Genomic DNA, 11086 nt, shown 5'->3' with positions numbered 1-11086 from the left:
ATTGAAAGTACGCATGCAGGTGCAGCAGGCAGTGAAGAAAGCGAATGGTATGTTAGCTTTCATAGCAAAAGGATTTGAGTATAGGAGCAGGGAGGTACTACTGCAGTTGTACAGGGTCTTGGTGACACCACACCTGGAGTATTGCGTACAGTTTTGGTCCCCACATCTGAGGAAGGACATTATTGCCATAGAGGGAGTGCAGAGAAGGTTCACCAGACTGATTCCTGGGATGTCAGGACTGTCTTATGAAGAAAAACTGGATAGACTTGGTTTATACTCTCTAGAATTTAAGAGATTGAGAGGGGATCTTATAGAAACTTACAACATTCTTAAGGGGTTGGACAGACTAGATGCAGGAAGATTGCTCCCGATGTTGGGGAAGTCCAGGACAAGGGGTCACAGCTTAAGGATAATGGGGAAATCCTTTAAAACCGAGATGAGAAGAACTTTTTTCACACAGAGTGTGGTGAATCTCTGGAACTCTCTGCCGCAGAGGGTAGTCGAGGCCAGGTCATTGGCTATATTTAAGGGGGAGTTTGATGTGGCCCTTGTGGCTAAGGGGATCAGAGGGTATGGAGAGAAGGCAGGTACGGGATACTGAGTTGGATGATCAGCCATGATCATATTGAATGGCGGTGCAGGCTCGAAGGGCCGAATGGTCTACTCCTGCACCTAATTTATATGTTTCTATGTTTCAATGCTCCAAAACACAACAATGTGTCAGGGAAGTGAGAACTCAATCTTGACACTGAAAGTTGTAGATGAAGACTTTCCAGTGACTGCAACATAAATTGAAGCAGAAACAAAAAAAAAGACACTGTGCTGAAGTGGGTCGATGAACAGACATTAAACGGATGGACTGACATCGATAGTGGATTGAACTCAGTTCTGAACTCAGAGGTGACGCCTTTCTGTAATCGACGCCATGAATTATCAAGTGTGCAGAAATGCAATAAGTGGGGTTACAAAGTGGTTATACCAGAGTCTTTGAGAAACAAATTTAAGAACGAACTTCATGCCGAACATCCTGGCATTGTAAGCATGAAGTCATTTGCCAGACGTTTTGTGCATTTGCCTGGTATTGTCAGTGACATCGAGTCACTGGTGAGCAAATGTAGCGCCTGCTAAATTGCCGGAGTAAACCACCAAAAACACCACTGCAACGCTAGTCATGGCCAAGTAGACCTTTTCAGAGAGTTCGTGTAGATTTTAGTGAAAAGGGTAATGATCACCTTCTGGTACTAGTAGATATCATTCCAAATGGTTTGAGGTTAAGCATATGAGGCCAAGCACCACTACTGAGCGTGCTATAGAGTTTTTACATGCCATGGTTTACCGGAAGAACTTGTTTCCGATAACGGGCCTCAGTTTCGTTCAGAGCGGTTTAAAGAGTTCATGCAGCGGAAAAAAAACACACACTCGTTCCCGCATACGATCCAGATTCCAACGGTGAAAAGGTCTGTTAGAATTGTCAAAGATGCTTTCAAGAAATAGGTTTTGCACGGTAGTTCAAAGCTCGGCATGAGACATCGTTTGGCTAGTTGCTTGTTGAAATGCAGAACCACATCACACACAACAACAGGTTACTCACCTGCAGAACTGTTGATGAAGATACGGCTAAGAATACGGAGAAGTCTTGTTCAACAAAATATGACCTTGAGAGTTGAGCAAAAACAGTTAAGTCAAAAACGCCATTTTGACGCCCACAAAAAGAAGAGGTACTTCAAGCCAGATGAGCAGGTTCGTGTTCTCAGTCCTCCCAACCAGTCCTGTCGAGAAATATGGGATGTCGGGAAACTAGTGGAAGTGTGTGGAACAATAAGATGCTTAGTTGAAGTTGTAGATATGAACAAAAGTGTTCATGTTGATCAAATCATTCTAGCCAAAGATGAAACAAAAACTGAGCATGAAGTGTAATCCCTGAATCTTTATCTGAAATTAAGTTGGAAGAGACCACTGTCATTGAAACACAATGTTCAGTTAGTACAGACAAAGAAATGGATCCCTCTGGTCAAAGTCAGGGTAGTAAAACTAAGCCAAACAAGCCTGCAGTTGAGTCAACACCTAAAGTTGTTACACCAATTACTGTTAGACGATCAGGCAGGATCCGTAAACCAGTAATCAGATTAGGTTTGTAAGTTAAGTAACTCACTGTAAAGCAAAAATGTGTAAATATGTAAAATAAATATATGATGTTTATCATTTAACATTTATTGAATATTGGTTTATATCAAGTATCACAGCAACAAACGTTTAACTGTGTACTTAGATTTAATATTTTAAAAAGGAGAGCAATGTAATATATTCATTCATATTCATATATATGTCCATGAGTGGTGTTGTATATAAGCAGGGAATGGTGGGTAAAAAAATCTCTCTCTCGTGATCCAGGCAACCTGCATGTAAATTGTTATTCGTTCTGCCGATCGGAATATAACAATGGACAGTACAGATTTAAAATGATATGGACATCGCGCGGGTAGGTGGGACAAATATAGCGATGACATGTCGGCCGTTGTAGGCAGGTTGGGCCGAAGAACCTATGCCCAAGCTGTCTATGACTATATGCCTGTCAGCCACTACTGACTGCGACTTAAAGGAATAATCTCGTAAACCAGTCTGTGTTAAAAGTTATTTCAAAATATCCATGGGAATCACGTTAACTTTAACAATATAGTCAGACCAAGTAAGTATATGATTCTCGGTGTAGGAGTTGCCATTGTTGAGGCAAGTTAATTCAGCGAACGGGCATTTAAAGAACCGCTGATGAAGGAGCTGTGAACGTCTCCAAGTATAAATATCACAACGAACGCACAATTGAATATGGCTCTTGTCACTAATGTGGGAAGTCTTTCATGTACAAATATAGATGGCGAAATTAAACGCAAAAAGTAGAGGATTCGTTAAGCCACGTCCCACTTATATATTTAGGATTTGATTCAACTTTGACAGAGAAAGCCCAATCGGCTGAGGATGGGAGATGAACGGTTTGCAGAAATCGCAATGGCGGGTGAACACTTGTGCGGTGAATATTTGCTTTCTCCGAAGTGCCCGAACAATTGTTCAGCGTTGTGGAGCATGACGTGAAGGTATTTCCTTCACAATATTATGCAACCAGAGCTTTGTTCAGCGACTTTGATCAACATGGAATTAATGACACACAACCGCCCCGCAGGGACAACCCCTTTTCCTTCAAATAAAGGAACATTTTCCATTCAGCCATTCCATAATAAAATAAGGTATTCATCTAGATGATATTCGAGGATAAGCGGTGACAAGGAGATGAACATATATGAGATTGTTAGAATCATATATGAGATCGAAAAGGTATACTACCCGATCCTGGCTATTCTCGGTGTTCCGGGTAAGTAATGAGAGCTGTCGTTTACGCTGTGCATATTTGTGAATCCGGCTGAAACTGGAAACTCCCTCTTTTAATTTCAAGTTCTGTGATTGCATTCTGCCGAGGGATTAATAAGGCACGAAACATTTTCCTGTGTCGCTTTGAACATCGCATTTTACAGGATTAAACGGTGAGATCGGCAACTTCTCGGTGTTGGCATTGGTTAATATCGAGCACAGTCACGTTGTGTTGCGTCCATTATGTCCCATGCTCGGGTTCCAGCTGAAATGATGGAACATACAAAGTCACAGTGGATAGTGAAAATGCTAAATGTTAAAGGAAACCCATCAGTAAGTGGGGCAGCAGCTGTGCCGGTCAATGTTTCAATTCAGTGCCCTTTCACTGGGTGATTTCCCGCCTTACATTATCACAGCAGGATCGGGTGAATTGCGGAGAGCGAATACAACCGCAGACGCAATGCGAATGATTAACGATCTCAAACCTAATCATGTTTCTGTCGAAATCATCCCAGTTTCCTCTGTGTATCAACTGACCTTCTCTGTGGTTACCGTGGAATTAAAATTTGCGCTTCAGATATAATTTCATGTTTGCCGTTCATTTCCATTGAGTGATTTCCAAAACTTCATTTGAACAGAAAGTTCCACCGCACCGTGGTACTGTGGGATGTACTTCACAGTGTGAAGAGAACGGGCTTTGTTCCCTGTCTATAGGACCATTGTGTAACAGAAAGTTCCACCGCACCGTGGTACTGTGGGATGTACTTCACAGTGTGTGGAGAACGGGCCTTGTTCCCTGTCTATAGGCCCATTGTGTAACCCAAAGTTCCACCGTGGTACTGTGGGATGTACTTCACAGTGTGAGGAGAACGGGCTTTGTTCCCTGTCTATAGGCCCATTGTGTAACACAAAGTTCCACCGTGGTACTGTGGGATGTACTTCACAGTGTGAGGAGAACGGGCTTTGTTCTTTGTCTATACGATCTCTGTGTAACTTGACGAGTGTGCGATCATTTGATATCTCACTACTCCTTCCTCAATTGCCGCTCTACTCAAAAGCTCAAAGATCCCATAAATCACACATTCCCTTCAGATAACAAGTCAAAGATAGACATCATCTGGTTGAATTGCAAAATGGAAGTTAATCGCTACTTACCAACTGCATGATAAACGCATTCACACAACTTAAACCGACCGCGTTGTTGCTGTGGATGTGTATATTGCGCAGTGCATTACGCATATCGCTTTATTACCTCTTATTCGTTGAGACCCATAACATTGTTCTTTGCTTTCGGAATCACACAGATGAAATGGTGAAATTGCTGATGATCTTTGCTGATGATCCCCTAATTTGAGGAAGGACATTCTTGCTATTGAGGGAGTGCAGCGTAGGTTTACAAGGTTGATTCCCGGGATGGCGTGACTGTCATATGCTGAGAGAAGTTGGGCTTGTACACTCTGGAGTTTAGAAGGATGAGAAGAGATCTCATTGAAACATATAAGATTGTTCAGGATTTGGACACGCTAGAGGCAGGAAACATTTTCCCGATGTTGGGGTAGTCCAGAACCAAGGGGCCTCAGTTTTAGAATAAGGAATAAGCCATTTGGAACGGAGACGAGGAAAAACTTTTTCGCACAGAGAGTGGTGAGTCTGAGGAATTCTCTGCCTCAGAGGGAGGTGGAAGCAGGTTTTCTGGATGCTTTCAAGAGAGAGCTAGATGGGGCTCTTAAAAGTAGCGGAGTCGGGGGATATGGGGATAATACAGGAACGGGGTACTGATTGGGGATGATCAGCCATAATCACATTGAATGGCGGTGCTGGCTCGAAGTGCTGAATGGCCTCCTCCTGCATCTATTGTCTATTGTCTATTTTCTATTATTGTCTATTATCTATGGAAAAAACGTGTGTGTGTTCGCAGCGTTGATCGCATGCCAACCACATAATGTGGAGGTTGCAATCATCTTACACTTGAAATATGTCATTCTGTTTTGCATCACAGTGAACCTGGTGACAATTGTCGTCCTGTGTCGAGGAAAGTGTGGTCTCTCCAGCTGCGTGTCCCGCTATCTGGTGGCCATGGCAGTGGCGGATCTACTGGTCATTGTCTTTGACCTGATATTGAGACAGATTCCGATTGCTCATCATATAACATTTGTGAGGTCCATCCGCCTGTGTAATATTCACGCCGTCCTGCTTTACGCAGTGACCGACTGTTCTGTGTGGTTCACCGTCTCCTTCACCTTTGACCGATATGTTGCCATCTGTTGCCAAAAGCTGAAGCATAGATATTGCACCGAGAAAACAGCGTATGTTGTTCTGGGCACGGTGAGTGCACTCAGCATTGTAAAGAATGTTTTCTGGTATTTTATGTACACAGCTTCGTACAGCTTGGCGAATACTCCCTGGTTTTGCTATATGGAAACACGTGTTATGGTTTCACTGACCTGGACAGCGATTGAGTTTCTTCATTATCTTCTCACCCCCGGTGTCCCGTTTGTATTGATTCTGCTGCTCAATGCTTTAACAGTTAGACACATTGTGGTGGCCAGCAGAGCCCGCAGGAGACTTCGGAACCAGAAAAATGCGAAGAGCTCCAGTGATCCCGAAATGATGAATCGGAGGAAATCCGTGATATTGTTGCTATTAATCTCCGGAAATTTCATACTGTTATGGTCGATAATGTCATTGTACGTGATAAATAGACGGATGTGTTCTTTTGGATATTGTGCTCTCTCCCTTCCTACTTTTGTATCGGAAATAGGATTTATGCTTCAATTACTTAGCAGTTGCACAAACACGTGCATATATGCCGTGACACAGACGATGTTTAGAAAGCAATTATTGACTGTGTTAACATATCCCCTTGCTCGACTGATAAGTTTCATTTAACACTGAAAAATGATGAAAAGCGGAGCATTTAAAACATCATAATCAAATATTGGAATTAGACCTGTTGAAATGCATTACGCAAACTGGTTCGGCACCCAATGTGACCGCGCTAAGCATCAACCATCTACTTACACTAATCTGACACTGATTATATTCTACATACATTGGATTAATCCCAGTGCCCCTCCCCACAATCGAAATTAAGCGGCATAATCGGAGGAATTCACGTTGCTTGTCATTGGAAGGTAACGGAATATTTCGGGCTAAACAATGTGGTCACGGAGAGAAAGCGCAAAATGCACAAGCCAGCAGGCGGGGTTAGGACTGAACCAGGGCCTATAGGTTCATGGAGCGGACGCTCTAATAGCTGCGATACTCTTCACCGATGTCCCCCTTATTTTACCGCTCCAACACATATTGTCTCCAACAGTAGCTTCGTTACAACAATACGGGGTATTTAGTTGGATACTGCTCATCCCATGTTGTCACCCTTGTTGTATATAGCACTAACTAAGTGGGACCCGTTGAGTCCCAGCATCACACGGGAGGGCTGGACACCCAACACAATATTCCACCTCTCCACCAATTCCAATATTGCTGGCCAGTGGGGGCGCTTTCTGTTGCGCTAGTATGATTGTTGTGGGCCGAAGGTACTGGTTTCCAGTGGGCTAGTTTGTGGACCAAATGCATTTTTGGGCTGACATCACAGTCACTGAGGGCTGGCAGCTCAGTCACTGAGGCCTGGCAGGCTGGCGGCTGAGAAACTGCCAGAAATTCTGCTCAAGACAGGTGACAGAATGTAAGAGAGAAGGGGGAAAGAGGGTGGACTGAATAGATTATTGGGCTGGCAGTTCAGTCACTTACAGCTGGTGGGCTGGCAGGTCACTAACTCGCGAATCGTGGGCTAGCAGTGCAGTCGCTCACGCCTGGTACGCTGGCAGTTCACTCAGCCACCCCGCCTACCTTCAACTCCCCCCCCTTCACCCCCCCCTCCACTCTGCTCCTTGCCATTCCCCTCCCACTCACACATTCAGTGCATCTCCAAACAACCTCCCCCATGCACTCTTAGTGGCTCTCCCACAGAGCAGCCATTCCTGCCTATTAGGTTCTATTGGGATGAAGAACACACAGCATTAAAAGTGCAAAAAGGTTTTATTAAAGTTTAAAATGTGAATTACTCTTAAAGTATAAGAACAATTTAAATTTTAAAGATGAGATTTATTAAGTTTTTACTTGTTGTGTCTTGTTGCGTCTTGTTGTGTTCTGCTGCTCACTACCTCTTCATGACTATTTCCTGTTGATAAAAAGAGACAATTTTAATATAGAGAAAGTCAGCGGTCAAATTTTAAGAAGGAAAATCTGAGAATATCTCAGAAGTCATCATTCAACGAAGCACGCTATTAATGACAACATTCTTGGGCGATGTTCCATCCTTCAGGAAACCTTTGACATTTCCCTTCATATTTCTGTTGAGCTAGTATGTTGGGCCAAAGGTACTGGTTTCCAGAGGGCTAGTATGGAGTTTGTGGGCGGAATGGATTTTCGGGCTGGCAGCTCAGTCACTGAGGCCTGTAGTGGCGGTGGGGGGGGGGGCACCAAAATGCTTGGTGTTCCTGAAGACATCTGGAAGAGTTCTGTCCACAAATTCAAAGCATTCTCTCCTAATCATTGGACATTCATCCCAAACAATGACTTTCACTTGCCTCGTGAAATGTGCCGTCTTAGTTTTTCTCGATGTTGCACAATGTATCCTCGGCCACTTGGATGGGTATCTTGAATCCAGAATGTGTTGTTCTTCCACCAGGCAGAAAAGTAGCTGCTATCCTAGAGGATACTACAGCAATAGCCACATCACCTTGACCACTAACATTTCCTAACATGATGTTGAAAAAACAGCCTAAAGACAATTTCAGTTGTTAATGAACTCTGAAGATTTTGTGCAAAACATTTTTTTGACGTAGGGGCTGTCAGGGTGGGGTGGGGGTGGTAAACATCGTGCTGCCAAGGGAGGGGCACAACTTCAGGTGGGGGTTCTCGTGAGCTGATGAGAAGGAGGGGTGGGGGGGGGGGGCTCATGCAGGGGATTAATTAATTTTATGTATTATAATTGGGCAGTAAATATTAAAAATATGATTCACCTGCTGGACAATTCTGCACAGCAGGGGGACTGGATGGTAATGGGAAAAGGGGACTGCTCCCCGAGTAATATAGGAGCGACCATCCTCTCACCAATAAATTTGAATAATAAAAATTATAATAAAAATCCAATTATACATAACACAATAAGAACATGGAAACAAATAAAACAGAATTTAAAATTAAGAAACCTATCTCTTTTAATACCAATAGTCAATAATCCATCGTTTAAACCATCAATCATAGACAAATCATTTATACAATGGGAAAGAATGGGAATTAAAACGCTCGAAGATCTGTATGAATTGGGGAATTTACTATCATTTCAACAACTACAACTGAAATATAATTTGAAAAATAACCAATATTTTAAATATCTTCAAATTTGTGATTATCTGAAAAAACACACAAAAGACTATCATAATATGCCTTCCGACATTGGATGAAGCAATGAAGACAAATGCGGAAACAGCTAATTTAATATCGTACCTATATAATATCATTTTAAACATAGAAATACCCTCAACAGATGGAATTAGAAAAGATTGGGAACAAGAATTAGCTATAAAAATCTCAAAAGAGACCTGGGATAATCACTTACTACAGGTACATAAATGTTCGATCAACGTACGACATACGCTCATTCAATTTAAAACATTACATAGATTATATTATTCAAAAACTAAATTAAATAAAATCTTCCCTAATGTTTCACCAATCTGTGATAAATGTCTGTGTCAAGAAGCTACCATAGCGCACTCTTTTGTTTTTTGTACAAAAATCCAAAAATTCTGGTATGAAATATTTGATATTTTTTCAAAATTAATCAAAATAAAACTGGTACCAAAACCAGAATGGATTAACTTCGGAATATCGGAAGGTAACCCTGAACTAAACGTGTTTCAGTAGAATTTATTTAATTACGGGCTAATAATGGGGAAAAAGCTTATACTTACATTCTGGAAAAATGCGCCCACACCAACAATAAAAATGTGGATATCAAATATGTTTGAAACATTACATCTGGAAGAGATGAGATTCCTCTTAGCAGGTAAAGCAGACCAATTCCAAAAGACGTGGTCTATGTTTCTGGACCTATCTGGATATGAGGTACAATAGTAATTTAAATAAACAAATAAATAAATAAGTGGTATCAGGACCTGGTAACGGGAGGTAAAACAACAAAAACAGACTTGGTTGGTAGTTTCCTTTCTGCGGAGTTTAATGTTATAATAGAGCGATTGTTCCTATTTTCTTTTTCTTTCTTTTCTAGGATCTATTTTCTCACTGTACTTCCATCTCTAACTTCTTTTCTAAGGGGCTTTCTTTTCCCAACACTCTTGCACTTCACGACTTTCGCGCACTTGCTTTACTTTCCTTACTTCTACCTTTTTCTTAAAACTCAAAAAAAAATGAAGCGGTACAAAAAATGTATTAAGATATATGTGTTGTGTAGTATTGTAATTTACCGTACTTCTAATAAAAATAAAATTAAAAAAAAAAAAAAAAAAAAAAAAACAGCCTAAAGACAATTTCAGTTGTTAATGAACTCTGAAGATTTTGTGCAAAAACATTTTTTTGAGGTAGGGGCTGTCAGGGTGGGGTGGGGGTGGTAAACATCGTGCTGCCAAGGGAGGGGCACAACTTCAGGTGGGGGTTCTCGTGAGCTGATGAGAAGGGGGGGGGGGGGCTCATGCAGGGGATGAGGGCGGCTTCAGTAGGGGGTGCATCCTATAGTCAAGCGGAGGGCAGCATCTTAGGTGCGGGATGTCAGTGGAGGAAACGGGGCAGTGAGCGATTTACTCAAGACACACTGTGGACACACTCACCGCCTTGAGATTAACTCATGTCCTTTAGACTGACTGACTCTCACGGATTGTGGACTGACTGATGCCTGACTTCTGGAGTAAGGGTAAGGGTAACATCTAATTGAGGAACAGCTTCCTCCTGACAGCCATAACGCTATTAAACTTAACAAATAAGCTCTGAACTACGAAATACGATATTATTTCACACACACACACACACACACACACACACACACACACACACACACACACACACACACACACACACACACACACACACACACACACACACACACACACACACACACACACACACACACACACACACACACACACACACACACACACACAGACTCATCCCACACACATACACAGACTCATCCCCCCACCTCAAGACGCTGCCCTATGCTAAGGGCAGCTTCAGGCGGGTGTTGTCGTGAACTGATGAGAAGGGGATGGGGTGTCCTCATGCAGGGGATGTGGACTGCTTCAGTAGGCGGTGCATCCTATAGCCAGGCGGAGGGCAGCGTCTTGAGGTTGGGGGCGTCAGTGGAGGAGGGGGGCAGTGAGCGATTTACTCATGACCTGTGGACTCACTCACTGCCTTAGGATTAACTCATGCCCTTTGGACTGACTCTCACAGCTTGTTGACTGACTGACGCCCGACTTCTGGAGTCACGTCCGACTTTTGTAAACTGAAAACTGTAACATCTGCATTGAGGAACAGCTTCTTCCTGACAGCCATCACGCTATTAAACATATCAAATAAGCTCTGAACTACGAAATGCTATATTATTTCACACACACACATATAGATATATTCACATGCACTCACAGACATATTCACACACACACACACACACACACATATTCACACACACATATAATCATGC

At 42.6% G+C, this 11086-nt stretch overlaps 1 long non-coding RNA gene across 1 annotated transcript in view; it reads right to left on the bottom strand.

Moving 5' to 3' along the window:
• Positions 1–7382: 7382 nt before the first annotated feature.
• The window catches only part of LOC129715199 (uncharacterized), a 19822-nt gene continuing 16118 nt past the window's right edge, over positions 7383–11086 (bottom strand). Inside the window, exon 2 of the long non-coding RNA XR_008726452.1 lies at positions 7383–7543. This is a non-coding gene — a long non-coding RNA (uncharacterized LOC129715199). The remainder of the gene's footprint in view (positions 7544–11086) is intronic.

The sequence above is a fragment of the Leucoraja erinacea genome, unplaced genomic scaffold (genome assembly GCF_028641065.1).
Source record: "Leucoraja erinacea ecotype New England unplaced genomic scaffold, Leri_hhj_1 Leri_1054S, whole genome shotgun sequence".
Taxonomy (NCBI): Eukaryota; Metazoa; Chordata; class Chondrichthyes; order Rajiformes; family Rajidae; genus Leucoraja; species Leucoraja erinaceus.
Note: the sequence above shows the minus strand (reverse complement) of the source record. Positions and strands in the feature narration are given on the sequence as shown.